Source organism: Anthonomus grandis, chromosome 7 (genome assembly GCF_022605725.1).
Source record: "Anthonomus grandis grandis chromosome 7, icAntGran1.3, whole genome shotgun sequence".
NCBI classification, from domain to species: Eukaryota; Metazoa; Arthropoda; class Insecta; order Coleoptera; family Curculionidae; genus Anthonomus; species Anthonomus grandis.
Window position 1 is genome coordinate 30,886,271 of NC_065552.1, and position 27,962 is coordinate 30,914,232.

The window sequence follows — 27,962 nt, forward strand, 5'->3', positions numbered from 1 at the left end:
AGTAGTTGAGATCTCTCATTTTTAGAACCCATTTTTGGGCTCAAAAGCGGGGTCAAAAAATGAATTTTTTCCGAATTTTCAAAGTGCTTTAATTCCACTTGTTCTGATCCAATTCCGTTATAATTCGGTGTTCTCGTAATGTAGGTGATAAGAAAAAGCCGCTGATAGGGGTTTCTATAGCTATTTTCGGGTTTAAAAAAAATCGATTTTTCGCATTTTCAAAGTGCTATAATTCCCTTAGTTTTTCTCGAAACTCATTATAACCCGGTGTTTTCGTGTTGTAGGTGATGGGAACAAGCCGCTGGTATAGTTAGTTCAAATTCGAAAAAAATCAATTTTTGGTGAAAAATTCGATACGGGGAGGTATACCCTAAAAATGAAAAATCTCAAACTTTGGAGGTCCATATCTCGGCTTCTGTGGGCCCTATCGGGAAAATTCCAACGGTTTTGACTTAGTTTCGTCCTTCTGAATCCAACGAGACCATCCGCAAGGTCGTAGCTCCCATACTAGCTGAGATCTCGCATTTTTGTGGCCCATTTTTGGGCTCAAAAACGGGGTCGAAAATTGACTTTTTTCTGAATTTTCAAAGTGCTATAATTCCACTTGTTCTGGTCGAATTCCGTTATAACCCGGTGTTTTCGTATTGTAGGTGATGGGAATAAGCCGCTGATAGGGGTTTCTATAGCTATTTTCGGGTTTAAAGAAAATCGATTTTTCGCATTTTCAAAGTGCTATAATTCCCTTAGTTTTTCTCGAAAGTCATTATAACCCGGTGTTATCGTGTTGTAGGTGATAAGAACAAGCCGCTGGTATAGTTAGTTCAAATTCGAAAAAAATCAATTTTTGGTGAAAAATTCGATACGGGGGGGGTATACCCTGAAAATGAAAAATCTCAAACTTTGGAGGTCCATATCTCGGCTTCTGTGGGCCCTATCGGGAAAATTCCAACGGTTTTGACTTAGTTTCGTCCTTCTGAATCCAACGAGACCATCCGCAAGGTCGTAGCTCCCATACTAGCTGAGATCTCGCATTTTTGTGGCCCATTTTTGGGCTCAAAAACGGGGTCGAAAATTGACTTTTTTCCGAATTTTCAAAGTGTTATAATTCCACTTGTTCTGGTCGAATTCCGTTATAACCCGGTGTTTTCGTAATGTAGGTGATGGGAATAAGCCGCTGAAAGGGGTTTCTATAGCTATTTTCGGGTTTAAAGAAAATCGATTTTTCGCATTTTCAAAGTGCTATAATTCCCTTAGTTTTTCTCGAAAGTCATTATAACCCGGTGTTATCGTGTTGTAGGTGATGGGAACAAGCCGCTGGTATAGTTAGTTCAAATTCGAAAAAAATCAATTTTTGGTGAAAAATTCGATACGGGGGGGTATACCCTGAAAATGAAAAATCTCAAACTTTGGAGGTCCATATCTCGGCTTCTATGGGCCCTATCGGGAAAATTCCAACGGTTTTAACTTAGTTTCGTCCTTCTGAATCCAACGAGACCATCCGCAAGGTCGTAGCTCCCATACTAGCTGAGATCTCGCATTTTTGTGGCCCATTTTTGGGCTCAAAAACGGGGTCGAAAATTGACTTTTTTCCGAATTTTCAAAGTGCTATAATTCCACTTGTTCTGGTCGAATTCCGTTATAACCCGGTGTTTTCGTAATGTAGGTGATGGGAATAAGCCGCTGATAGAGGTTTCTATAGCTATTTTCGGGTTTAAAGAAAATCGATTTTTCGCATTATCAAAGTGCTATAATTCCTCTAGTTTTTCTCAAAACTCATTATAACCCGGTGTTTTCGTGTTGTAGGTGATAGGAACAAACCGCTGGTATAGTTAGTTCAAATTTAAAAAAAATCAATTTTTGGTGAAAAATTCGATACGGGGGGGTATACCCTGAAAATGAAAAATCTCAAACTTTGGAGGTCCATATCTCGGCTTCTGTGGGCCCTATCGGGAAAATTCCAACGGTTTTGACTTAGTTTCGTCCTTCTGAATCCAACGAGACCATCCGCAAGGTCGTAGCTCCCATATTAGCTGAGATCTGGCATTTTTGTGGCCAATTTTTGGGCTCAAAAACGGGGTCGAAAATTGACTTTTTTCCGAATTTTCAAAGTGCTATAATTCCACCTGTTCTGGTCGAATTCTGTTATAATCCGGTGTTTTCGTAATGTGGGTGATGGGAATAAGCCGCTGATAGAGGTTTCTATAGCTATTTTCGGGTTTGAAGAAAATCGATTTTTCGCATTTTTAAAGTGCTATAATTCCCTTAGTTTTTCTCGAAACTCATTATAACCCGGTGTTTTCGTGTTGTAGGTGATGGGAACAAGCCGCTGGTATAGTTAGTTCAAATTCGAAAAAATCAATTTTTGGGAAAAATTCGATACGGGGGGGTATACCCTGAAAATGAAAAATCTCAAACTTTGGAGGTCCATATCTCGGCTTCTATGGCCCCTATCGGGAAAGTTCCAACGGTTTTTTCTTAGTTTCGTCGTCCTGAATCCAACGAGACCATCCGCAAGGTCGTAGCTCCCATATTAGCTGAGATCTGGCATTTTTGTGGCCCATTTTTGGGCTCAAAAACGGGGTCGAAAATTGACTTTTTTCCGAATTTTCAAAGTGCTATAATTCCACCTGTTCTGGTCGAATTCTGTTATAATCCGGTGTTTTCGTAATGTGTGTGATGGGAATAAGCCGCTGATAGAGGTTTCTATAGCTATTTTCGGGTTTAAAGAAAATCGATTTTTCGCATTTTCAAAGTGCTATAATTCCCTTAGTTTTTCTCAAAACTCATTATAACCCGGTGTTTTCGTGTTGTAGGTGATAAGAACTAGCCGCTGGTATAGTTAGTTCAAATTTAAAAAAAATCAATTTTTGGTGAAAAATTCGATACGGGGGGGTATACCCTGAAAATGAAAAATCTCAAACTTTGGAGGTCCATATCTCGGCTTCTATGGGCCCTATCGGGAAAGTTCCAACGGTTTTTTCTTAGTTTCGTCGTCCTGAATTTAACGAGACCATCCGCAAGGTCGTAGCTCCCATATTAGCTGAGATCTGGCATTTTTGTGGCCCATTTTTGGGCTCAAAAACGGGGTCGAAAATTGACTTTTTTCCGAATTTTCAAAGTGCTATAATTCCACTTGTTCCGGTCGAATTCCGTTATAACCCGGTGTTTTCGTAATGTAGGTGATGGGAATAAGCCGCTGATAGAGGTTTCTATAGCTATTTTCGGGTTTAAAGAAAATCGATTTTTCGCATTATCAAAGTGCTATAATTCCCTTAGTTTTTCTCAAAACTCATTATAACCCGGTGTTTTCGTGTTGTAGGTGATAGGAACAAACCGCTGGTATAGTTAGTTCAAATTTAAAAAAAATCAATTTTTGGTGAAAAATTCGATACGGGGGGGTATACCCTGAAAATGAAAAATCTCAAACTTTGGAGGTCCATATCTCGGCTTCTATGGGCCCTATCGGGAAAGTTCCAACGGTTTTTTCTTAGTTTCGTCGTCCTGAATCCAACGAGATCATCCGCAAGGTCGTAGCTCCCATGTTAGCTGAGATCTGGCATTTTTGTGGCCCATTTTTGGGCTCAAAAACGGGGTCGAAAATTGACTTTTTTCCGAATTTTCAAAGTGCTATAATTCCACCTGTTCTGGTCGAATTCTGTTATAATCCGGTGTTTTCGTAATGTGGGTGATGGGAATAAGCCGCTGATAGAGGTTTCTATAGCTATTTTCGGGTTTAAAGAAAATCGATTTTTCGCATTTTCAAAGTGCTATAATTCCCTTAGTTTTTCTCAAAACTCATTATAACCCGGTGTTTTCGTGTTGTAGGTGATAAGAACAAGCCGCTGGTATAGTTAGTTCAAATTTAAAAAAAATCAATTTTTGGTGAAAAATTCGATACGGGGGGTATACCCTGAAAATGAAAAATCTCAAACTTTGGAGGTCCATATCTCGGCTTCTATGGGCCCTATCGGGAAAATTCCAACGGTTTTGTCTTAGTTTCGTCGTCCTGAATCCAACGAGACCATCCGCAAGGTCGTAGCTCCCATATTAGCTGAGATCTGGCATTTTTGTGGCCCATTTTTGGGCTCAAAAACGGGGTCGAAAATTGACTTTTTTCCGAATTTTCAAAGTGCTATAATTCCACCTGTTCTGGTCGAATTCTGTTATAATCCGGTGTTTTCGTAATGTGGGTGATGGGAATAAGCCGCTGATAGAGGTTTCTATAGCTATTTTCGGGTATAAAGAAAATCGATTTTTCGCATTTTCAAAGTGCTATAATTCCCTTAGTTTTTCTCAAAACTCATTATAACCCGGTGTTTTCGTGTTGTAGGTGATGGGAACAAGCCGCTGGTATAGTTAGTTCAAATTTAAAAAAAATCAATTTTTGGTGAAAAATTCGATACGGGGGGGTATACCCTGAAAATGAAAAATCTCAAATTTTGGAGGTCCATATCTCGGCTTCTATGGGCCCTATCGGGAAAATTCCAACGGTTTTGACTTAGTTTCGTCGTCCTGAATCCAACGAGACCATCCGCAAGGTCGTAGCTCCCATATTAGCTGAGATCTGGCATTTTTGTGGCCCATTTTTGGGCTCAAAAACGGGGTCGAAAATTGACTTTTTTCCGAATTTTCAAAGTGCTATAATTCCACCTGTTCTAGTCGAATTCTGTTATAATCCGGTGTTTTCGTAATGTGGGTGATGGGAATAAGCCGCTGATAGAGGTTTCTATAGCTATTTTCGGGTATAAAGAAAATCGATTTTTCGCATTTTCAAAGTGCTATAATTCCCTTAGTTTTTCTCAAAACTCATTATAACCCGGTGTTTTCGTGTTGTAGGTGATGGGAACAAGCCGCTGGTATAGTTAGTTCAAATTAAAAAAAAATCAATTTTTGGTGAAAAATTCGATACGGGGGGGTATACCCTGAAAATGAAAAATCTCAAACTTTGGAGGTCCATATCTCGGCTTCTATGAGCCCTATCGGGAAAATTCCAACGGTTTTGTCTTAGATTCGTCGTCCTGAATCCAACGAGTCCATCCGCAAGGTCGTAGCTCCCATATTAGCTGAGATCTGGCATTTTTGTGGCCCATTTTTGGGCTCAAAAACGGGGTCGAAAATTGACTTTTTCCGAATTTTCAAAGTGCTATAATTCCACCTGTTCTAGTCGAATTCTGTTATAATCCGGTGTTTTCGTAATGTGGGTGATGGGAATAAGCCGCTGATAGAGGTTTCTATAGCTATTTTCGGGTATAAAGAAAATCGATTTTTCGCATTTTCAAAGTGCTATAATTCCCTTAGTTTTTCTCAAAACTCATTATAACCCGGTGTTTTCGTGTTGTAGGTGATGGGAACAAGCCGCTGGTATAGTTAGTTCAAATTTAAAAAAAATCAATTTTTGGTGAAAAATTCGATACGGGGGGGTATACCCTGAAAATGAAAAATCTCAAATTTTGGAGGTCCATATCTCGGCTTCTATGGGCCCTATCGGGAAAATTCCAACGGTTTTGTCTTAGTTTCGTCGTCCTGAATCCAACGAGACCATTCGCAAGGTCGTAGCTCCCATATTAGCTGAGATCTGGCATTTTTGTGGCCCATTTTTGGGCTCAAAAACGGGGTCGAAAATTGACTTTTTTCCGAATTTTCAAAGTGCTATAATTCCACCTGTTCTGGTCGAATTCTGTTATAATCCGGTGTTTTCGTAATGTGGGTGATGGGAATAAGCCGCTGATAGAGGTTTCTATAGCTATTTTCGGGTTTAAAGAAAATCGATTTTTCGCATTTTCAAAGTGCTATAATTCCCTTAGTTTTTCTCAAAACTCATTATAACCCGGTGTTTTCGTGTTGTAGGTGATGGGAACAAGCCGCTGGTATAGTTAGTTCAAATTTAAAAAAAAATCAATTTTTGGTGAAAAATTCGATACGGGGGGGTATACCCTGAAAATGAAAAATCTCAAACTTTGGAGGTCCATATCTCGGCTTCTATGAGCCCTATCGGGAAAATTCCAACGGTTTTGTCTTAGATTCGTCGTCCTGAATCCAACGAGACCATCCGCAAGGTCGTAGCTCCCATATTAGCTGAGATCTGGCATTTTTGTGGCCCATTTTTGGGCTCAAAAACGGGGTCGAAAATTGACTTTTTTCCGAATTTTCAAAGTGCTATAATTCCACCTGTTCTAGTCGAATTCTGTTATAATCCGGTGTTTTCGTAATGTGGGTGATGGGAATAAGCCGCTGATAGAGGTTTCTATAGCTATTTTCGGGTATAAAGAAAATCGATTTTTCGCATTTTCAAAGTGCTATAATTCCCTTAGTTTTTCTCAAAACTCATTATAACCCGGTGTTTTCGTGTTGTAGGTGATGGGAACAAGCCGCTGGTATAGTTAGTTCAAATTTAAAAAAAATCAATTTTTGGTGAAAAATTCGATACGGGGGGGTATACCCTGAAAATGAAAAATCTCAAATTTTGGAGGTCCATATCTCGGCTTCTATGGGCCCTATCGGGAAAATTCCAACGGTTTTGTCTTAGTTTCGTCGTCCTGAATCCAACGAGACCATCCGCAAGGTCGTACCTCCCATATTAGCTGAGATCTGGCATTTTTGTGGCCCATTTTTGGGCTCAAAAACGGGGTCGACAATTGACTTTTTTCTGAATTTTCAAAGTGCTATAATTCCACCTGTTCTGGTCGAATTCTGTTATAATCCGGTGTTTTCGTAATGTGGGTGATGGGAATAAGCCGCTGATAGAGGTTTCTATAGCTATTTTCGGGTTTAAAGAAAATCGATTTTTCGCATTTTTAAAGTGCTATAATTCCCTTAGTTTTTCTCAAAACTCATTATAACCCGGTGTTTTCGTGTTGTAGGTGATGGGAACAAGCCGCTGGTATAGTTAGTTCAAATTTAAAAAAAAATCAATTTTTGGTGAAAAATTCGATACGGGGGGGTATACCCTGAAAATGAAAAATCTCAAACTTTGGAGGTCCATATCTCGGCTTCTATGGGCCCTATCGGGAAAGTTCCAACGGTTTTTTCTTAGTTTCGTCGTCCTGAATCCAACGAGACCATCCGCAAGATCGTAGCTCCCATGTTAGCTGAGATCTGGCATTTTTGTGGCCCATTTTTGGGCTCAAAAACGGGGTCGAAAATTGACTTTTTTCCGAATTTTTAAAGTGCTATAATTCCACCTGTTCTGGTCGAATTCTGTTATAATCCGGTGTTTTCGTAATGTGGGTGATGGGAATAAGCCGCAAATAGAGGTTTCTATAGCTATTTTCGGGTTTAAAGAAAATCGATTTTTCGCATTTTTAAAGTGCTATAATTCCCTTAGTTTTTCTCAAAACTCATTATAACCCGGTGTTTTCGTGTTGTAGGTGATGGGAACAAGCCGCTGGTATAGTTAGTTCAAATTTAAAAAAAATCAATTTTTGGTGAAAAATTCGATACGGGGGGGTATACCCTGAAAATGAAAAATCTCAAACTTTGGAGGTCCATATCTCGGCTTCTATGGGCCCTATCGGGAAAATTCCAACGGTTTTGTCTTAGTTTCGTCGTCCTGAATCCAACGAGACCATCCGCAAGGTCGTAGCTCCCATATTAGCTGAGATCTGGCATTTTTGTGGCCCATTTTTGGGCTCAAAAACGGGGTCGAAAATTGACTTTTTTCCGAATTTTCAAAGTGCTATAATTCCACCTGTTCTGGTCGAATTCTGTTATAATCCGGTGTTTTCGTAATGTGGGTGATGGGAATAAGCCGCTGATAGAGGTTTCTATAGCTATTTTCGGGTTTAAAGAAAATCGATTTTTCGCATTTTCAAAGTGCTATAATTCCCTTAGTTTTTCTCAAAACTCATTATAACCCGGTGTTTTCGTGTTGTAGGTGATGGGAACAAGCCGCTGGTATAGTTAGTTCAAATTTAAAAAAAATCAATTTTTGGTGAAAAATTCGATACGGGGGGGTATACCCTGAAAATGAAAAATCTCAAATTTTGGAGGTCCATATCTCGGCTTCTATGGGCCCTATCGGAAAAATTCCAACGGTTTTGTCTTAGTTTCGTCGTCCTGAATCCAACGAGACCATCCGCAAGGTCGTAGCTCCCATATTAGCTGAGATCTGGCATTTTTGTGGCCCATTTTTGGGCTCAAAAACGGGGTCGAAAATTGACTTTTTTCCGAATTTTCAAAGTGCTATAATTCCACCTGTTCTGGTCGAATTCTGTTATAATCCGGTGTTTTCGTAATGTGGGTGATGGGAATAAGCCGCTGATAGAGGTTTCTATAGCTATTTTCGGGTATAAAGAAAATCGATTTTTCGCATTTTCAAAGTGCTATAATTCCCTTAGTTTTTCTCAAAACTCATTATAACCCGGTGTTTTCGTGTTGTAGGTGATGGGAACAAGCCGCTGGTATAGTTAGTTCAAATTTAAAAAAAATCAATTTTTGGTGAAAAATTCGATACGGGGGGGTATACCCTGAAAATGAAAAATCTCAAATTTTGGAGGTCCATATCTCGGCTTCTATGGGCCCTATCGGGAAAATTCCAACGGTTTTGTCTTAGATTCGTCGTCCTGAATCCAACGAGACCATCCGCAAGGTCGTAGCTCCCATATTAGCTGAGATCTGGCATTTTTGTGGCCCATTTTTGGGCTCAAAAACGGGGTCGAAAATTGACTTTTTTCCGAATTTTCAAAGTGCTATAATTCCACCTGTTCTAGTCGAATTCTGTTATAATCCGGTGTTTTCGTAATGTGGGTGATGGGAATAAGCCGCTGATAGAGGTTTCTATAGCTATTTTCGGGTATAAAGAAAATCGATTTTTCGCATTTTCAAAGTGCTATAATTCCCTTAGTTTTTCTCAAAACTCATTATAACCCGGTGTTTTCGTGTTGTAGGTGATGGGAACAAGCCGCTGGTATAGTTAGTTCAAATTTAAAAAAAATCAATTTTTGGTGAAAAATTCGATACGGGGGGGTATACCCTGAAAATGAAAAATCTCAAATTTTGGAGGTCCATATCTCGGCTTCTATGGGCCCTATCGGAAAAATTCCAACGGTTTTGTCTTAGTTTCGTCGTCCTGAATCCAACGAGACCATCCGCAAGGTCGTAGCTCCCATATTAGCTGAGATCTGGCATTTTTGTGGCCCATTTTTGGGCTCAAAAACGGGGTCGAAAATTGACTTTTTTCCGAATTTTCAAAGTGCTATAATTCCACCTGTTCTGGTCGAATTCTGTTATAATCCGGTGTTTTCGTAATGTGGGTGATGGGAATAAGCCGCTGATAGAGGTTTCTATAGCTATTTTCGGGTATAAAGAAAATCGATTTTTCGCATTTTCAAAGTGCTATAATTCCCTTAGTTTTTCTCAAAACTCATTATAACCCGGTGTTTTCGTGTTGTAGGTGATGGGAACAAGCCGCTGGTATAGTTAGTTCAAATTTAAAAAAAATCAATTTTTGGTGAAAAATTCGATACGGGGGGGTATACCCTGAAAATGAAAAATCTCAAATTTTGGAGGTCCATATCTCGGCTTCTATGGGCCCTATCGGGAAAATTCCAACGGTTTTGTCTTAGATTCGTCGTCCTGAATCCAACGAGACCATCCGCAAGGTCGTAGCTCCCATATTAGCTGAGATCTGGCATTTTTGTGGCCCATTTTTGGGCTCAAAAACGGGGTCGAAAATTGACTTTTTTCCGAATTTTCAAAGTGCTATAATTCCACCTGTTCTAGTCGAATTCTGTTATAATCCGGTGTTTTCGTAATGTGGGTGATGGGAATAAGCCGCTGATAGAGGTTTCTATAGCTATTTTCGGGTATAAAGAAAATCGATTTTTCGCATTTTCAAAGTGCTATAATTCCCTTAGTTTTTCTCAAAACTCATTATAACCCGGTGTTTTCGTGTTGTAGGTGATGGGAACAAGCCGCTGGTATAGTTAGTTCAAATTTAAAAAAAATCAATTTTTGGTGAAAAATTCGATACGGGGGGGTATACCCTGAAAATGAAAAATCTCAAATTTTGGAGGTCCATATCTCGGCTTCTATGGGCCCTATCGGGAAAATTCCAACGGTTTTGTCTTAGTTTCGTCGTCCTGAATCCAACGAGACCATCCGCAAGGTCGTAGCTCCCATATTAGCTGAGATCTGGCATTTTTGTGGCCCATTTTTGGGCTCAAAAACGGGGTCGAAAATTGACTTTTTTCCGAATTTTCAAAGTGCTATAATTCCACCTGTTCTGGTCGAATTCTGTTATAATCCGGTGTTTTCGTTATGTGGGTGATGGGAATAAGCCGCTGATAGAGGTTTCTATAGCTATTTTCGGGTTTAAAGAAAATCGATTTTTCGCATTTTCAAAGTGCTATAATTCCCTTAGTTTTTCTCAAAACTCATTATAACCCGGTGTTTTCGTGTTGTAGGTGATGGGAACAAGCCGCTGGTATAGTTAGTTCAAATTTAAAAAAAATCAATTTTTGGTGAAAAATTCGATACGGGGGGGTATACCCTGAAAATGAAAAATCTCAAACTTTGGAGGTCCATATCTCGGCTTCTATGAGCCCTATCGGGAAAATTCCAACGGTTTTGTCTTAGATTCGTCGTCCTGAATCCAACAAGACCATCCGCAAGGTCGTAGCTCCCATATTAGCTGAGATCTGGCATTTTTGTGGCCCATTTTTGGGCTCAAAAACGGGGTCGAAAATTGACTTTTTTCCGAATTTTCAAAGTGCTATAATTCCACCTGTTCTAGTCGAATTCTGTTATAATCCGGTGTTTTCGTAATGTGGGTGATGGGAATAAGCCGCTGATAGAGGTTTCTATAGCTATTTTCGGGTATAAAGAAAATCGATTTTTCGCATTTTCAAAGTGCTATAATTCCCTTAGTTTTTCTCAAAACTCATTATAACCCGGTGTTTTCGTGTTGTAGGTGATGGGAACAAGCCGCTGGTATAGTTAGTTCAAATTTAAAAAAAATCAATTTTTGGTGAAAAATTCGATACGGGGGGGTATACCCTGAAAATGAAAAATCTCAAATTTTGGAGGTCCATATCTCGGCTTCTATGGGCCCTATCGGGAAAATTCCAACGGTTTTGTCTTAGTTTCGTCGTCCTGAATCCAACGAGACCATCCGCAAGGTCGTAGCTCCCATATTAGCTGAGATCTGGCATTTTTGTGGCCCATTTTTGGGCTCAAAAACGGGGTCGAAAATTGACTTTTTTCCGAATTTTCAAAGTGCTATAATTCCACCTGTTCTGGTCGAATTCTGTTATAATCCGGTGTTTTCGTAATGTGGGTGATGGGAATAAGCCGCTGATAGAGGTTTCTATAGCTATTTTCGGGTTTAAAGAAAATCGATTTTTCGCATTTTCAAAGTGCTATAATTCCCTTAGTTTTTCTCAAAACTCATTATAACCCGGTGTTTTCGTGTTGTAGGTGATGGGAACAAGCCGCTGGTATAGTTAGTTCAAATTTAAAAAAAAATCAATTTTTGGTGAAAAATTCGATACGGGGGGGTATACCCTGAAAATGAAAAATCTCAAACTTTGGAGGTCCATATCTCGGCTTCTATGGCCCCTATCGGGAAAATTCCAACGGTTTTGACTTAGTTTCGTCGTCCTGAATTTAACGAGACCATCCGCAAGGTCGTAGCTCCCATATTAGCTGAGATCTCGCATTTTTGTGGCCCATTTTTGGGCTCAAAAACGGGGTCGAAAATTGACTTTTTTCCGAATTTTCAAAGTGCTATAATTCCACCTGTTCTGGTCGAATTCTGTTATAATCCGGTGTTTTCGTAATGTGGGTGATGGAAATAAGCCGCTGATAGAGGTTTCTATAGCTATTTTCGGGTATAAAGAAAATCGATTTTTCGCATTTTCAAAGTGCTATAATTCCCTTAGTTTTTCTCAAAACTCATTATAACCCGGTGTTTTCGTGTTGTAGGTGATGGGAACAAGCCGCTGGTATAGTTAGTTCAAATTTAAAAAAAAATCAATTTTTGGTGAAAAATTCGATACGGGGGGTATACCCTGAAAATGAAAAATCTCAAACTTTGGAGGTCCATATCTCGGCTTCTATGGGCCCTATCGGGAAAATTCCAACGGTTTTGTCTTTGTTTTGTCGTCCTGAATCCAACGAGACCATCCGCAAGGTCGTAGCTCCCATATTAGCTGAGATCTGGCATTTTTGTGGCCCATTTTTGGGCTCAAAAACGGGGTCGAAAATTGACTTTTTTCCTAATTTTCAAAGTGCTATAATTCCACCTGTTCTGGTCGAATTCTGTTATAATCCGGTGTTTTCGTAATGTGGGTGATGGGAATAAGCCGCTGATAGAGGTTTCTATAGCTATTTTCGGGTTTAAAGAAAATCGATTTTTCGCATTTTTAAAGTGCTATAATTCCCTTAGTTTTTCTCAAAACTCATTATAACCCGGTGTTTTCGTGTTGTAGGTGATGGGAACAAGCCGCTGGTATAGTTAGTTCAAATTTTAAAAAAATCAATTTTTGGTGAAAAATTCGATACGGGGGGGTATACCCTGAAAATGAAAAATCTCAAACTTTGGAGGTCCATATCTCGGCTTCTATTGGCCCTATCGGGAAAATTCCAACGGTTTTGTCTTAGTTTCGTCGTCCTGAATCCAACGAGACCATCCGCAAGGTCGTAGCTCCCATATTAGCTGAGATCTGGCATTTTTGTGGCCCATTTTTGGGCTCAAAAACGGGGTCGAAAATTGACTTTTTTCCTAATTTTCAAAGTGCTATAATTCCACCTGTTCTGGTCGAATTCTGTTATAATCCGGTGTTTTCGTAATGTGGGTGATGGGAATAAGCCGCTGATAGAGGTTTCTATAGCTATTTTCGGGTTTAAAGAAAATCGATTTTTCGCATTTTCAAAGTGCTATAATTCCCTTAGTTTTTCTCAAAACTCATTATAACCCGGTGTTTTCGTGTTGTAGGTGATGGGAACAAGCCGCTGGTATAGTTAGTTCAAATTTTAAAAAAATCAATTTTTGGTGAAAAATTCGATACGGGGGGGTATACCCTGAAAATGAAAAATCTCAAACTTTGGAGGTCCATATCTCGGCTTCTATGGGCCCTATCGGGAAAATTCCAACGGTTTTGTCTTAGTTTCGTCGTCCTGAATCCAACGAGACCATCCGCAAGGTCGTAGCTCCCATATTAGCTGAGATCTGGCATTTTTGTGGCCCATTTTTGGGCTCAAAAACGGGGTCGAAAATTGACTTTTTTCCGAATTTTCAAAGTGCTATAATTCCACCTGTTCTGGTCGAATTCTGTTATAATCCGGTGTTTTCGTAATGTGGGTGATGGGAATAAGCCGCTGATAGAGGTTTCTATAGCTATTCTCGGGTTTAAAGAAAATCGATTTTTCGCATTTTCAAAGTGCTATAATTCCCTTAGTTTTTCTCAAAACTCATTATAACCCGGTGTTTTCGTGTTGTAGGTGATGGGAACAAGCCGCTGGTATAGTTAGTTCAAATTTAAAAAAAAATCAATTTTTGGTGAAAAATTCGATACGGGGGGGTATACCCTGAAAATGAAAAATCTCAAACTTTGGAGGTCCATATCTCGGCTTCTATGGCCCCTATCGGGAAAATTCCAACGGTTTTGACTTAGTTTCGTCGTCCTGAATTTAACGAGACCATCCGCAAGGTCGTAGCTCCCATATTAGCTGAGATCTCGCATTTTTGTGGCCCATTTTTGGGCTCAAAAACGGGGTCGAAAATTGACTTTTTTCCGAATTTTCAAAGTGCTATAATTCCACCTGTTCTGGTCGAATTCTGTTATAATCCGGTGTTTTCGTAATGTGGGTGATGGAAATAAGCCGCTGATAGAGGTTTCTATAGCTATTTTCGGGTATAAAGAAAATCGATTTTTCGCATTTTCAAAGTGCTATAATTCCCTTAGTTTTTCTCAAAACTCATTATAACCCGGTGTTTTCGTGTTGTAGGTGATGGGAACAAGCCGCTGGTATAGTTAGTTCAAATTTAAAAAAAAATCAATTTTTGGTGAAAAATTCGATACGGGGGGTATACCCTGAAAATGAAAAATCTCAAACTTTGGAGGTCCATATCTCGGCTTCTATGGGCCCTATCGGGAAAATTCCAACGGTTTTGTCTTGGTTTTGTCGTCCTGAATCCAACGAGACCATCCGCAAGGTCGTAGCTCCCATATTAGCTGAGATCTGGCATTTTTGTGGCCCATTTTTGGGCTCAAAAACGGGGTCGAAAATTGACTTTTTTCCTAATTTTCAAAGTGCTATAATTCCACCTGTTCTGGTCGAATTCTGTTATAATCCGGTGTTTTCGTAATGTGGGTGATGGGAATAAGCCGCTGATAGAGGTTTCTATAGCTATTTTCGGGTTTAAAGAAAATCGATTTTTCGCATTTTCAAAGTGCTATAATTCCCTTAGTTTTTCTCAAAACTCATTATAACCCGGTGTTTTCGTGTTGTAGGTGATGGGAACAAGCCGCTGGTATAGTTAGTTCAAATTTAAAAAAAAATCAATTTTTGGTGAAAAATTCGATACGGGGGGGTATACCCTGAAAATGAAAAATCTCAAACTTTGGAGGTCCATATCTCGGCTTCTATGGGCCCTATCGGGAAAATTCCAACGGTTTTGTCTTAGTTTCGTCGTTCTGAATCCAACGAGACCATCCGCAAGGTCGTAGCTCCCATATTAGCTGAGATCTCGCATTTTTGTGGCCCATTTTTGGGCTCAAAAACGGGGTCGAAAATTGACTTTTTTCCGAATTTTCAAAGTGCTATAATTCCACCTTTTCTGGTCGAATTCTGTTATAATCCGGTGTTTTCGTAATGTAAGTGATGGAAATAAGCCGCTGATAGAGGTTTCTATAGCTATTTTCGGGTATAAAGAAAATCGATTTTTCGCATTTTCAAAGTGCTATAATTCCCTTAGTTTTTCTCAAAACTCATTATAACCCGGTGTTTTCGTGTTGTAGGTAATAGTAACAAGCCGCTGGTATAGTTAGTTCAAATTTAAAAAAAAATCAATTTTTGGTGAAAAATTCGATACGGGGAGGTATACCCTGAAAATGAAAAATCTCAAACTTTGGAGGTCCATATCTCGGCTTCTATGGGCCCTATCGGGAAAATTCCAACGGTTTTGTCTTAGTTTCGTCGTCCTGAATCCAACGAGACCATCCGCAAGGTCGTAGCTCCCATATTAGCTGAGATCTGGCATTTTTGTGGCCCATTTTTGGGCTCAAAAACGGGGTCGAAAATTGACTTTTTTCCGAATTTTCAAAGTGCTATAATTCCACCTGTTCTGGTCGAATTCTGTTATAATCCGGTGTTTTCGTAATGTGGGTGATGGGAATAAGCCGCTGATAGAGGTTTCTATAGCTATTTTCGGGTTTAAAGAAAATCGATTTTTCGCATTTTTAAAGTGCTATAATTCCCTTAGTTTTTCTCAAAACTCATTATAACCCGGTGTTTTCGTGTTGTAGGTGATGGGAACAAGCCGCTGGTATAGTTAGTTCAAATTTAAAAAAAATCAATTTTTGGTGAAAAATTCGATACGGGGGGGTATACCCTGAAAATGAAAAATCTCAAACTTTGGAGGTCCATATCTCGGCTTCTATGGGCCCTATCGGGAAAATTCCAACGGTTTTGACTTAGTTTCGTCGTCCTGAATCCAACGAGACCATCCGCAAGGTCGTAGCTCCCATATTAGCTGAGATCTCGCATTTTTGTGGCCCATTTTTGGGCTCAAAAACGGGGTCGAAAATTGACTTTTTTCCGAATTTTCAAAGTGCTATAATTCCACCTTTTCTGGTCGAATTCTGTTATAATCCGGTGTTTTCGTAATGTAAGTGATGGAAATAAGCCGCTGATAGAGGTTTCTATAGCTATTTTCGGGTATAAAGAAAATCGATTTTTCGCATTTTCAAAGTGCTATAATTCCCTTAGTTTTTCTCAAAACTCATTATAACCCGGTGTTTTCGTGTTGTAGGTGATGGGAACAAGCCGCTGGTATAGTTAGTTCAAATTTAAAAAAAATCAATTTTTGGTGAAAAATTCGATCCGGGGGGGTATACCCTGAAAATGAAAAATCTCAAACTTTGGAGGTCCATATCTCGGCTTCTATGGGCCCTATCGGGAAAATTCCAACGGTTTTGTCTTAGTTTCGTCGTCCTGAATCCAACGAGACCATCCGCAAGGTCGTAGCTCCCATATTAGCTGAGATCTGGCATTTTTGTGGCCCATTTTTGGGCTCAAAAACGGGGTCGAAAATTGACTTTTTTCCTAATTTTCAAAGTGCTATAATTTTCTCAAAACTCATTATAACCCGGTGTTTTCGTGTTGTAGGTGATGGGAACAAGCCGCTGGTATAGTTAGTTCAAATTTAAAAAAAATCAATTTTTGGTGAAAAATTCGATACGGGGGGGTATACCCTGAAAATGAAAAATCTCAAACTTTGGAGGTCCATATCTCGGCTTCTATGGGCCCTATCGGGAAAATTCCAACGGTTTTGTCTTAGTTTCGTCGTCCTGAATCCAACGAGACCATCCGCAAGGTCGTAGCTCCCATATTAGCTGAGATCTGGCATTTTTGTGGCCCATTTTTGGGCTCAAAAACGGGGTCGAAAATTGACTTTTTTCCGAATTTTCAAAGTGCTATAATTCCACCTGTTCTGGTCGAATTCTGTTATAATCCGGTGTTTTCGTAATGTGGGTGATGGGAATAAGCCGCTGATAGAGGTTTCTATAGCTATTTTCGGGTTTAAAGAAAATCGATTTTTCGCATTTTCAAAGTGCTATAATTCCCTTAGTTTTTCTCAAAACTCATTATAACCCGGTGTTTTCGTGTTGTAGGTGATGGGAACAAGCCGCTGGTATAGTTAGTTCAAATTTTAAAAAAATCAATTTTTGGTGAAAAATTCGATACGGGGGGGTATACCCTGAAAATGAAAAATCTCAAACATATCTCGGCTTCTATGGGCCCTATCGGGAAAATTCCAACGGTTTTGTCTTAGTTTCGTCGTCCTGAATCCAACGAGACCATCCGCAAGGTCGTAGCTCCCATATTAGCTGAGATCTCGCATTTTTGTGGCCCATTTTTGGGCTCAAAAACGGGGTCGAAAATTGACTTTTTTCCGAATTTTCAAAGTGCTATAATTCCACCTTTTCTGGTCGAATTCTGTTATAATCCGGTGTTTTCGTAATGTAAGTGATGGAAATAAGCCGCTGATAGAGGTTTCTATAGCTATTTTCGGGTATAAAGAAAATCGATTTTTCGCATTTTCAAAGTGCTATAATTCCCTTAGTTTTTCTCAAAACTCATTATAACCCGGTGTTTTCGTGTTGTAGGTGATGGGAACAAGCCGCTGGTATAGTTAGTTCAAATTTAAAAAAAATCAATTTTTGGTGAAAAATTCGATACGGGGGGGTATACCCTGAAAATGAAAAATCTCAAACTTTGGAGGTCCATATCTCGGCTTCTATGGGCCCTATCGGGAAAATTCCAACGGTTTTGTCTTAGTTTCGTCGTCCTGAATCCAACGAGACCATCCGCAAGGTCGTAGCTCCCATATTAGCTGTGATCTGGCATTTTTGTGGCCCATTTTTGGGCTCAAAAACGGGGTCGAAAATTGACTTTTTTCCGAATTTTCAAAGTGCTATAATTCCACCTGTTCTGGTCGAATTCTGTTATAATCCGGTGTTTTCGTAATGTGGGTGATGGGAATAAGCCGCTGATAGAGGTTTCTATAGCTATTTTCGGGTTTAAAGAAAATCGATTTTTCGCATTTTCAAAGTGCTATAATTCCCTTAGTTTTTTTCAAAACTCATTATAACCCGGTGTTTTCGTGTTGTAGGTGATGGGAACAAGCCGCTGGTATAGTTAGTTCAAATTTTAAAAAAATCAATTTTTGGTGAAAAATTCGATACGGGGGGGTATACCCTGAAAATGAAAAATCTCAAACTTTGGAGGTCCATATCTTGGCTTCTATGGGCCCTATCAGGAAAATTCCAACGGTTTTGTCTTAGTTTCGTCGTCCTGAATCCAACGAGACCATCCGCAAGGTCGTAGCTCCCATATTAGCTGAGATCTGGCATTTTTGTGGCCCATTTTTGGGCTCAATAACGGGGTCGAAAATTGACTTTTTTCCTAATTTTCAAAGTGCTATAATTCCACCTGTTCTGGTCGAATTCTGTTATAATCCGGTGTTTTCGTAATGTGGGTGATGGGAATAAGCCGCTGATAGAGGTTTCTATAGCTATTTTCGGGTTTAAAGAAAATCGATTTTTCGCATTTTCAAAGTGCTATAATTCCCTTAGTTTTTCTCAAAACTCATTATAACCCGGTGTTTTCGTGTTGTAGGTGATGGGAACAAGCCGCTGGTATAGTTAGTTCAAATTTTAAAAAAATCAATTTTTGGTGAAAAATTCGATACGGTGGGGTATACCCTGAAAATGAAAAATCTCAAACTTTGGAGGTCCATATCTCGGCTTCTATGGACCCTATCGGGAAAATTCCAACGGTTTTGTCTTAGTTTCGTCGTCCTGAATCCAACGAGACCATCCGCAAGGTCGTAGCTCCCATATTAGCTGAGATCTGGCATTTTTGTGGCCCATTTTTGGGCTCAAAAACGGGGTCGAAAATTGACTTTTTTCCTAATTTTCAAAGTGCTATAATTCCACCTGTTCTGGTCGAATTCTGTTATAATCCGGTGTTTTCGTAATGTGGGTGATGGGAATAAGCCGCTGATAGAGGTTTCTATAGCTATTTTCGGGTTTAAAGAAAATCGATTTTTCGCATTTTTAAAGTGCTATAATTCCCTTAGTTTTTCTCAAAACTCATTATAACCCGGTGTTTTCGTGTTGTAGGTGATGGGAACAAGCCGCTGGTATAGTTAGTTCAAATTTAAAAAAAAATCAATTTTTGGTGAAAAATTCGATACGGGGGGGTATACCCTGAAAATGAAAAATCTCAAACTTTGGAGGTCCATATCTCGGCTTCTATGGGCCCTATCGGGAAAATTCCAACGGTTTTGTCTTAGTTTCGTCGTCCTGAATCCAACGAGACCATCCGCAAGGTCGTAGCTCCCATATTAGCTGAGATCTGGCATTTTTGTGGCCCATTTTTGGGCTCAAAAACGGGGTCGAAAATTGACTTTTTTCCGAATTTTCAAAGTGCTATAATTCCACCTGTTCTGGTCGAATTCTGTTATAATCCGGTGTTTTCGTAATGTGGGTGATGGGAATAAGCCGCTGATAGAGGTTTCTATAGCTATTTTCGGGTTTAAAGAAAATCGATTTTTCGCATTTTCAAAGTGCTATAATTCCCTTAGTTTTTTTCAAAACTCATTATAACCCGGTGTTTTCGTGTTGTAGGTGATGGGAACAAGCCGCTGGTATAGTTAGTTCAAATTTTAAAAAAATCAATTTTTAGTGAAAAATTCGATACGGGGGGGTATACCCTGAAAATGAAAAATCTCAAACTTTGGAGGTCCATATCTCGGCTTCTATGGGCCCTATCGGGAAAATTCCAACGGTTTTGTCTTAGTTTCGTCGTCCTGAATCCAACGAGACCATCCGCAAGGTCGTAGCTCCCATATTAGCTGAGATCTGGCATTTTTGTGGCCCATTTTTGGGCTCAAAAACGGGGTCGAAAATTGACTTTTTTCCTAATTTTCAAAGTGCTATAATTCCACCTGTTCTGGTCGAATTCTGTTATAATCCGGTGTTTTCGTAATGTGGGTGATGGGAATAAGCCGCTGATAGAGGTTTCTATAGCTATTTTCGGGTTTAAAGAAAATCGATTTTTCGCATTTTCAAAGTGCTATAATTCCCTTAGTTTTTCTCAAAACTCATTATAACCCGGTGTTTTCGTGTTGTAGGTGATGGGAACAAGCCGCTGGTATAGTTAGTTCAAATTTTAAAAAAATCAATTTTTGGTGAAAAATTCGATACGGTGGGGTATACCCTGAAAATGAAAAATCTCAAACTTTGGAGGTCCATATCTCGGCTTCTATGGGCCCTATCGGGAAAATTCCAACGGTTTTGACTTAGTTTCGTCGTCCTGAATCCAACGAGACCATCCGCAAGGTCGTAGCTCCCATATTAGCTGAGATCTGGCATTTTTGTGGCCCATTTTTGGGCTCAATAACGGGGTCGAAAATTGACTTTTTTCCTAATTTTCAAAGTGCTATAATTCCACCTGTTCTGGTCGAATTCTGTTATAATCCGGTGTTTTCGTAATGTGGGTGATGGGAATAAGCCGCTGATAGAGGTTTCTATAGCTATTTTCGGGTATAAAGAAAATCGATTTTTCGCATTTTCAAAGTGCTATAATTCCCTTAGTTTTTTCCAAAACTCATTATAACCCGGTGTTTTCGTATTGTAGGTGATGGGAACAAGCCGCTGGTATAGTTAGTTCAAATTTTAAAAAAAATCAATTTTTGGTGAAAAATTCGATACGGGAGGGTATACCCTGAAAATGAAAAATTTCAAACTTTGGAGGTCCATATCTCGGCTTATATGGGCCCTATCGGGAAAATTCCAACGGTTTTGTCTTAGTTTCGTCGTCCTGAATCCAACGAGACCATCCGCAAGGTCGTAGCTCCCATATTAGCTGAGATCTGGCATTTTTGTGGGCCAATTTTTGGGCTCAAAAACGGGGTCGAAAATTGACTTTTTTCCTAATTTTCAAAGTGCTATAATTCCACCTGTTCTGGTCGAATTCTGTTATAATCCGGTGTTTTCGTAATGTAAGTGATGGGAATAAGCCGCTGATAGAGGTTTCTATAGCTATTTTCGGGTTTAAAGAAAATCGATTTTTCGCATTTTCAAAGTGCTATAATTCCCTTAATTTTTCTCAAAACTCATTATAACCCGGTGTTTTCGTGTTGTAGGTGATGGGAACAAGCCGCTGGTATAGTTAGTTCAAATTTAAAAAAAATCAATTTTTGGTGAAAAATTCGATACGGGGGGGGGGTATACCCTGAAAATGAAAAATCTCAAATTTGGAGGTCCATATCTCGGCTTCTATGGGCCCTATCGGGAAAATTCCAACGGTTTTGTCTTAGTTTCGTCGTCCTGAATCCAACGAGACCATCCGCAAGGTCGTAGCTCCCATATTAGCTGAGATCTGGCATTTTTGTGGCCCATTTTTGGGCTCAAAAACGGGGTCGAAAATTGACTTTTTTCCGAATTTTCAAAGTGCTATAATTCCACCTGTTCTGGTCGAATTCTGTTATAATCCGGTGTTTTCGTAATGTGGGTGATGGGAATAAGCCGCTGATAGAGGTTTCTATAGCTATTTTCGGGTTTAAAGAAAATCGATTTTTCGCATTTTCAAAGTGCTATAATTCCCTTAGTTTTTCTCAAAACTCATTATAACCCGGTGTTTTCGTGTTGTAGGTGATGGGAACAAGCCGCTGGTATAGTTAGTTCAAATTTTAAAAAAATCAATTTTTGGTGAAAAATTCGATACGGGGGGGTATACCCTGAAAATGAAAAATCTCAAACTTTGGAGGTCCATATCTCGGCTTCTATGGGCCCTATCGGGAAAATTCCAACGGTTTTGTCTTAGTTTCGTCGTCCTGAATCCAACGAGACCATCCGCAAGGTCGTAGCTCCCATATTAGCTGAGATCTGGCATTTTTGTGGCCCATTTTTGGGCTCAAAAACGGGGTCGAAAATTGACTTTTTTCCTAATTTTCAAAGTGCTATAATTCCACCTGTTCTGGTCGAATTCTGTTATAATCCGGTGTTTTCGTAATGTGGGTGATGGGAATAAGCCGCTGATAGAGGTTTCTATAGCTATTTTCGGGTTTAAAGAAAATCGATTTTTCGCATTTTCAAAGTGCTATAATTCCCTTAGTTTTTCTCAAAACTCATTATAACCCGGTGTTTTCGTGTTGTAGGTGATGGGAACAAGCCGCTGGTATAGTTAGTTCAAATTTTAAAAAAATCAATTTTTGGTGAAAAATTCGATACGGTGGGGTATACCCTGAAAATGAAAAATCTCAAACTTTGGAGGTCCATATCTCGGCTTCTATGGGCCCTATCGGGAAAATTCCAACGGTTTTGACTTAGTTTCGTCGTCCTGAATCCAACGAGACCATCCGCAAGGTCGTAGCTCCCATATTAGCTGAGATCTGGCATTTTTGTGGCCCATTTTTGGGCTCAAAAACGGGGTCGAAAATTGACTTTTTTCCTAATTTTCAAAGTGCTATAATTCCACCTGTTCTGGTCGAATTCTGTTATAATCCGGTGTTTTCGTAATGTGGGTGATGGGAATAAGCCGCTGATAGAGGTTTCTATAGCTATTTTCGGGTATAAAGAAAATCGATTTTTCGCATTTTCAAAGTGCTATAATTCCCTTAGTTTTTTCCAAAACTCATTATAACCCGGTGTTTTCGTATTGTAGGTGATGGGAACAAGCCGCTGGTATAGTTAGTTCAAATTTTAAAAAAAATCAATTTTTGGTGAAAAATTCGATACGGGAGGGTATACCCTGAAAATGAAAAATTTCAAACTTTGGAGGTCCATATCTCGGCTTATATGGGCCCTATCGGGAAAATTCCAACGGTTTTGTCTTAGTTTCGTCGTCCTGAATCCAACGAGACCATCCGCAAGGTCGTAGCTCCCATATTAGCTGAGATCTGGCATTTTTGTGGCCCATTTTTGGGCTCAAAAACGGGGTCGAAAATTGACTTTTTTCCTAATTTTCAAAGTGCTATAATTCCACCTGTTCTGGTCGAATTCTGTTATAATCCGGTGTTTTCGTAATGTAAGTGATGGGAATAAGCCGCTGATAGAGGTTTCTATAGCTATTTTCGGGTTTAAAGAAAATCGATTTTTCGCATTTTCAAAGTGCTATAATTCCCTTAATTTTTCTCAAAACTCATTATAACCCGGTGTTTTCGTGTTGTAGGTGATGGGAACAAGCCGCTGGTATAGTTAGTTCAAATTTAAAAAAAATCAATTTTTGGTGAAAAATTCGATACGGGGGGGGGTATACCCTGAAAATGAAAAATCTCAAATTTGGAGGTCCATATCTCGGCTTCTATGGGCCCTATCGGGAAAATTCCAACGGTTTTGTCTTAGTTTCGTCGTCCTGAATCCAACGAGACCATCCGCAAGGTCGTAGCTCCCATATTAGCTGAGATCTGGCATTTTTGTGGCCCATTTTTGGGCTCAAAAACGGGGTCGAAAATTGACTTTTTTCCGAATTTTCAAAGTGCTATAATTCCACCTGTTCTGGTCGAATTCTGTTATAATCCGGTGTTTTCGTAATGTGGGTGATGGGAATAAGCCGCTGATAGAGGTTTCTATAGCTATTTTCGGGTTTAAAGAAAATCGATTTTTCGCATTTTCAAAGTGCTATAATTCCCTTAGTTTTTCTCAAAACTCATTATAACCCGGTGTTTTCGTGTTGTAGGTGATGGGAACAAGCCGCTGGTATAGTTAGTTCAAATTTTAAAAAAATCAATTTTTGGTGAAAAATTCGATACGGGAGGGTATACCCTGAAAATGAAAAATCTCAAACTTTGGAGGTCCATATCTCGGCTTCTATGGGCCCTATCGGGAAAATTCCAACGGTTTTGTCTTAGTTTCGTCGTCCTGAATCCAACGAGACCATCCGCAAGGTCGTAGCTCCCATATTAGCTGTGATCTGGCATTTTTGTGGCCCATTTTTGGGCTCAAAAACGGGGTCGAAAATTGACTTTTTTCCGAATTTTCAAAGTGCTATAATTCCACCTGTTCTGGTCGAATTCTGTTATAATCCGGTTTTTTCGTAATGTGGGTGATGGGAATAAGCCGCTGATAGAGGTTTCTATAGCTATTTTCGGGTTTAAAGAAAATCGATTTTTCGCATTTTCAAAGTGCTATAATTCCCTTAGTTTTTCTCAAAACTCATTATAACCCGGTGTTTTTGTGTTGTAGGTGATGGGAACAAGCCGCTGGTATAGTTAGTTCAAATTTTAAAAAAATCAATTTTTGGTGAAAAATTCGATACGGGGGGGTATACCCTGAAAATGAAAAATCTCAAACTTTGGAGGTCCATATCTCGGCTTCTATGGGCCCTATCGGGAAAATTCCAACGGTTTTGTCTTAGTTTCGTCGTCCTGAATCCAACGAGACCATCCGCAAGGTCGTAGCTCCCATATTAGCTGAGATCTGGCATTTTTGTGGCCCATTTTTGGGCTCAAAAACGGGGTCGAAAATGGACTTTTTTCCTAATTTTCAAAGTGCTATAATTCCACCTGTTCTGGTCGAATTCTGTTATAATCCGGTGTTTTCGTAATGTGGGTGATGGGAATAAGCCGCTGATAGAGGTTTCTATAGCTATTTTCGGGTTTAAAGAAAATCGATTTTTCGCATTTTTAAAGTGCTATAATTCCCTTAGTTTTTCTCAAAACTCATTATAACCCGGTGTTTTCGTGTTGTAGGTGATGGGAACAAGCCGCTGGTATAGTTAGTTCAAATTTAAAAAAAAATCAATTTTTGGTGAAAAATTCGATACGGGGGGGTATACCCTGAAAATGAAAAATCTCAAACTTTGGAGGTCCATATCTCGGCTTCTATGGGCCCTATCGGGAAAATTCCAACGGTTTTGTCTTAGTTTCGTCGTCCTGAATCCAACGAGACCATCCGCAAGGTCGTAGCTCCCATATTAGCTGAGATCTGGCATTTTTGTGGCCCATTTTTGGGCTCAAAAACGGGGTCGAAAATTGACTTTTTTCCGAATTTTCAAAGTGCTATAATTCCACCTGTTCTGGTCGAATTCTGTTATAATCCGGTGTTTTCGTAATGTGGGTGATGGGAATAAGCCGCTGATAGAGGTTTCTATAGCTATTTTCGGGTTTAAAGAAAATCGATTTTTCGCATTTTTAAAGTGCTATAATTCCCTTAGTTTTTCTCAAAACTCATTATAACCCGGTGTTTTCGTGTTGTAGGTGATGGGAACAAGCCGCTGGTATAGTTAGTTCAAATTTAAAAAAAAATCAATTTTTGGTGAAAAATTCGATACGGGGGGGTATACCCTGAAAATGAAAAATCTCAAACTTTGGAGGTCCATATCTCGGCTTCTATGGGCCCTATCGGGAAAATTCCAACGGTTTTGTCTTAGTTTCGTCGTCCTGAATCCAACGAGACCATCCGCAAGGTCGTAGCTCCCATATTAGCTGAGATCTGGCATTTTTGTGGCCCATTTTTGGGCTCAAAAACGGGGTCGAAAATTGACTTTTTTCCGAATTTTCAAAGTGCTATAATTCCACCTGTTCTGGTCGAATTCTGTTATAATCCGGTGTTTTCGTAATGTGGGTGATGGGAATAAGCCGCTGATAGAGGTTTCTATAGCTATTTTCGGGTTTAAAGAAAATCGATTTTTCGCATTTTCAAAGTGCTATAATTCCCTTAGTTTTTCTCAAAACTCATTATAACCCGGTGTTTTCGTGTTGTAGGTGATGGGAACAAGCCGCTGGTATAGTTAGTTCAAATTTTAAAAAAATCAATTTTTGGTGAAAAATTCGATACGGGGGGGTATACCCTGAAAATGAAAAATCTCAAACTTTGGAGGTCCATATCTCGGCTTCTATGGGCCCTATCGGGAAAATTCCAACGGTTTTGTCTTAGTTTCGTCGTCCTGAATCCAACGAGACCATCCGCAAGGTCGTAGCTCCCATATTAGCTGTGATCTGGCATTTTTGTGGCCCATTTTTGGGCTCAAAAACGGGGTCGAAAATTGACTTTTTTCCGAATTTTCAAAGTGCTATAATTCCACCTGTTCTGGTCGAATTCTGTTATAATCCGGTTTTTTCGTAATGTGGGTGATGGGAATAAGCCGCTGATAGAGGTTTCTATAGCTATTTTCGGGTTTAAAGAAAATCGATTTTTCGCATTTTCAAAGTGCTATAATTCCCTTAGTTTTTCTCAAAACTCATTATAACCCGGTGTTTTTGTGTTGTAGGTGATGGGAACAAGCCGCTGGTATAGTTAGTTCAAATTTTAAAAAAATCAATTTTTGGTGAAAAATTCGATACGGGGGGGTATACCCTGAAAATGAAAAATCTCAAACTTTGGAGGTCCATATCTCGGCTTCTATTGGCCCTATCGGGAAAATTCCAACGGTTTTGTCTTAGTTTCGTCGTCCTGAATCCAACGAGACCATCCGCAAGGTCGTAGCTCCCATATTAGCTGAGATCTGGCATTTTTGTGGCCCATTTTTGGGCTCAAAAACGGGGTCGAAAATTGACTTTTTTCCGAATTTTCAAAGTGCTATAATTCCACCTGTTCTGGTCGAATTCTGTTATAATCCGGTGTTTTCGTAATGTGGGTGATGGGAATAAGCCGCTGATAGAGGTTTCTATAGCTATTTTCGGGTTTAAAGAAAATCGATTTTTCGCATTTTCAAAGTGCTATAATTCCCTTAGTTTTTTTCAAAACTCATTATAACCCGGTGTTTTCGTGTTGTAGGTGATGGGAACAAGCCGCTGGTATAGTTAGTTCAAATTTTAAAAAAATCAATTTTTAGTGAAAAATTCGATACGGGGGGGTATACCCTGAAAATGAAAAATCTCAAACTTTGGAGGTCCATATCTCGGCTTCTATGGGCCCTATCGGGAAAATTCCAACGGTTTTGTCTTAGTTTCGTCGTCCTGAATCCAACGAGACCATCCGCAAGGTCGTAGCTCCCATATTAGCTGAGATCTGGCATTTTTGTGGCCCATTTTTGGGCTCAAAAACGGGGTCGAAAATTGACTTTTTTCCTAATTTTCAAAGTGCTATAATTCCACCTGTTCTGGTCGAATTCTGTTATAATCCGGTGTTTTCGTAATGTGGGTGATGGGAATAAGCCGCTGATAGAGGTTTCTATAGCTATTTTCGGGTTTAAAGAAAATCGATTTTTCGCATTTTCAAAGTGCTATAATTCCCTTAGTTTTTCTCAAAACTCATTATAACCCGGTGTTTTCGTGTTGTAGGTGATGGGAACAAGCCGCTGGTATAGTTAGTTCAAATTTTAAAAAAATCAATTTTTGGTGAAAAATTCGATACGGTGGGGTATACCCTGAAAATGAAAAATCTCAAACTTTGGAGGTCCATATCTCGGCTTCTATGGGCCCTATCGGGAAAATTCCAACGGTTTTGACTTAGTTTCGTCGTCCTGAATCCAACGAGACCATCCGCAAGGTCGTAGCTCCCATATTAGCTGAGATCTGGCATTTTTGTGGCCCATTTTTGGGCTCAAAAACGGGGTCGAAAATTGACTTTTTTCCTAATTTTCAAAGTGCTATAATTCCACCTGTTCTGGTCGAATTCTGTTATAATCCGGTGTTTTCGTAATGTGGGTGATGGGAATAAGCCGCTGATAGAGGTTTCTATAGCTATTTTCGGGTATAAAGAAAATCGATTTTTCGCATTTTCAAAGTGCTATAATTCCCTTAGTTTTTTCCAAAACTCATTATAACCCGGTGTTTTCGTATTGTAGGTGATGGGAACAAGCCGCTGGTATAGTTAGTTCAAATTTTAAAAAAAATCAATTTTTGGTGAAAAATTCGATACGGGAGGGTATACCCTGAAAATGAAAAATTTCAAACTTTGGAGGTCCATATCTCGGCTTATATGGGCCCTATCGGGAAAATTCCAACGGTTTTGTCTTAGTTTCGTCGTCCTGAATCCAACGAGACCATCCGCAAGGTCGTAGCTCCCATATTAGCTGAGATCTGGCATTTTTGTGGCCCATTTTTGGGCTCAAAAACGGGGTCGAAAATTGACTTTTTTCCTAATTTTCAAAGTGCTATAATTCCACCTGTTCTGGTCGAATTCTGTTATAATCCGGTGTTTTCGTAATGTAAGTGATGGGAATAAGCCGCTGATAGAGGTTTCTATAGCTATTTTCGGGTTTAAAGAAAATCGATTTTTCGCATTTTCAAAGTGCTATAATTCCCTTAATTTTTCTCAAAACTCATTATAACCCGGTGTTTTCGTGTT

The 27,962-nt window shown here is 39.5% G+C and overlaps 1 long non-coding RNA gene across 16 annotated transcripts; it reads left to right on the forward strand.

Moving 5' to 3' along the window:
* The first annotated feature begins 1,345 nt into the window (after window positions 1-1,345).
* LOC126738380 (uncharacterized) lies at window positions 1,346-24,181 on the forward strand. Of its 16 annotated transcripts, XR_007661318.1 has the most exons (8): window positions 6,367-6,860; window positions 10,404-10,518; window positions 13,050-13,142; window positions 13,650-14,155; window positions 14,663-14,960; window positions 15,468-15,973; window positions 16,330-16,835; window positions 23,916-24,181. It is a non-coding gene; the product is annotated as an uncharacterized LOC126738380 (long non-coding RNA). The 16 variants fall into 16 exon arrangements; XR_007661322.1 differs by lacking the exons at window positions 6,367-6,860; window positions 10,404-10,518; window positions 13,050-13,142 and adding exons at window positions 3,907-4,216; window positions 7,254-7,575; XR_007661321.1 differs by lacking the exons at window positions 6,367-6,860; window positions 10,404-10,518; window positions 13,050-13,142; window positions 13,650-14,155; window positions 14,663-14,960 and adding exons at window positions 1,346-1,412; window positions 3,940-4,216; window positions 7,254-7,873.
* Window positions 24,182-27,962: the final 3,781 nt, after the last annotated feature.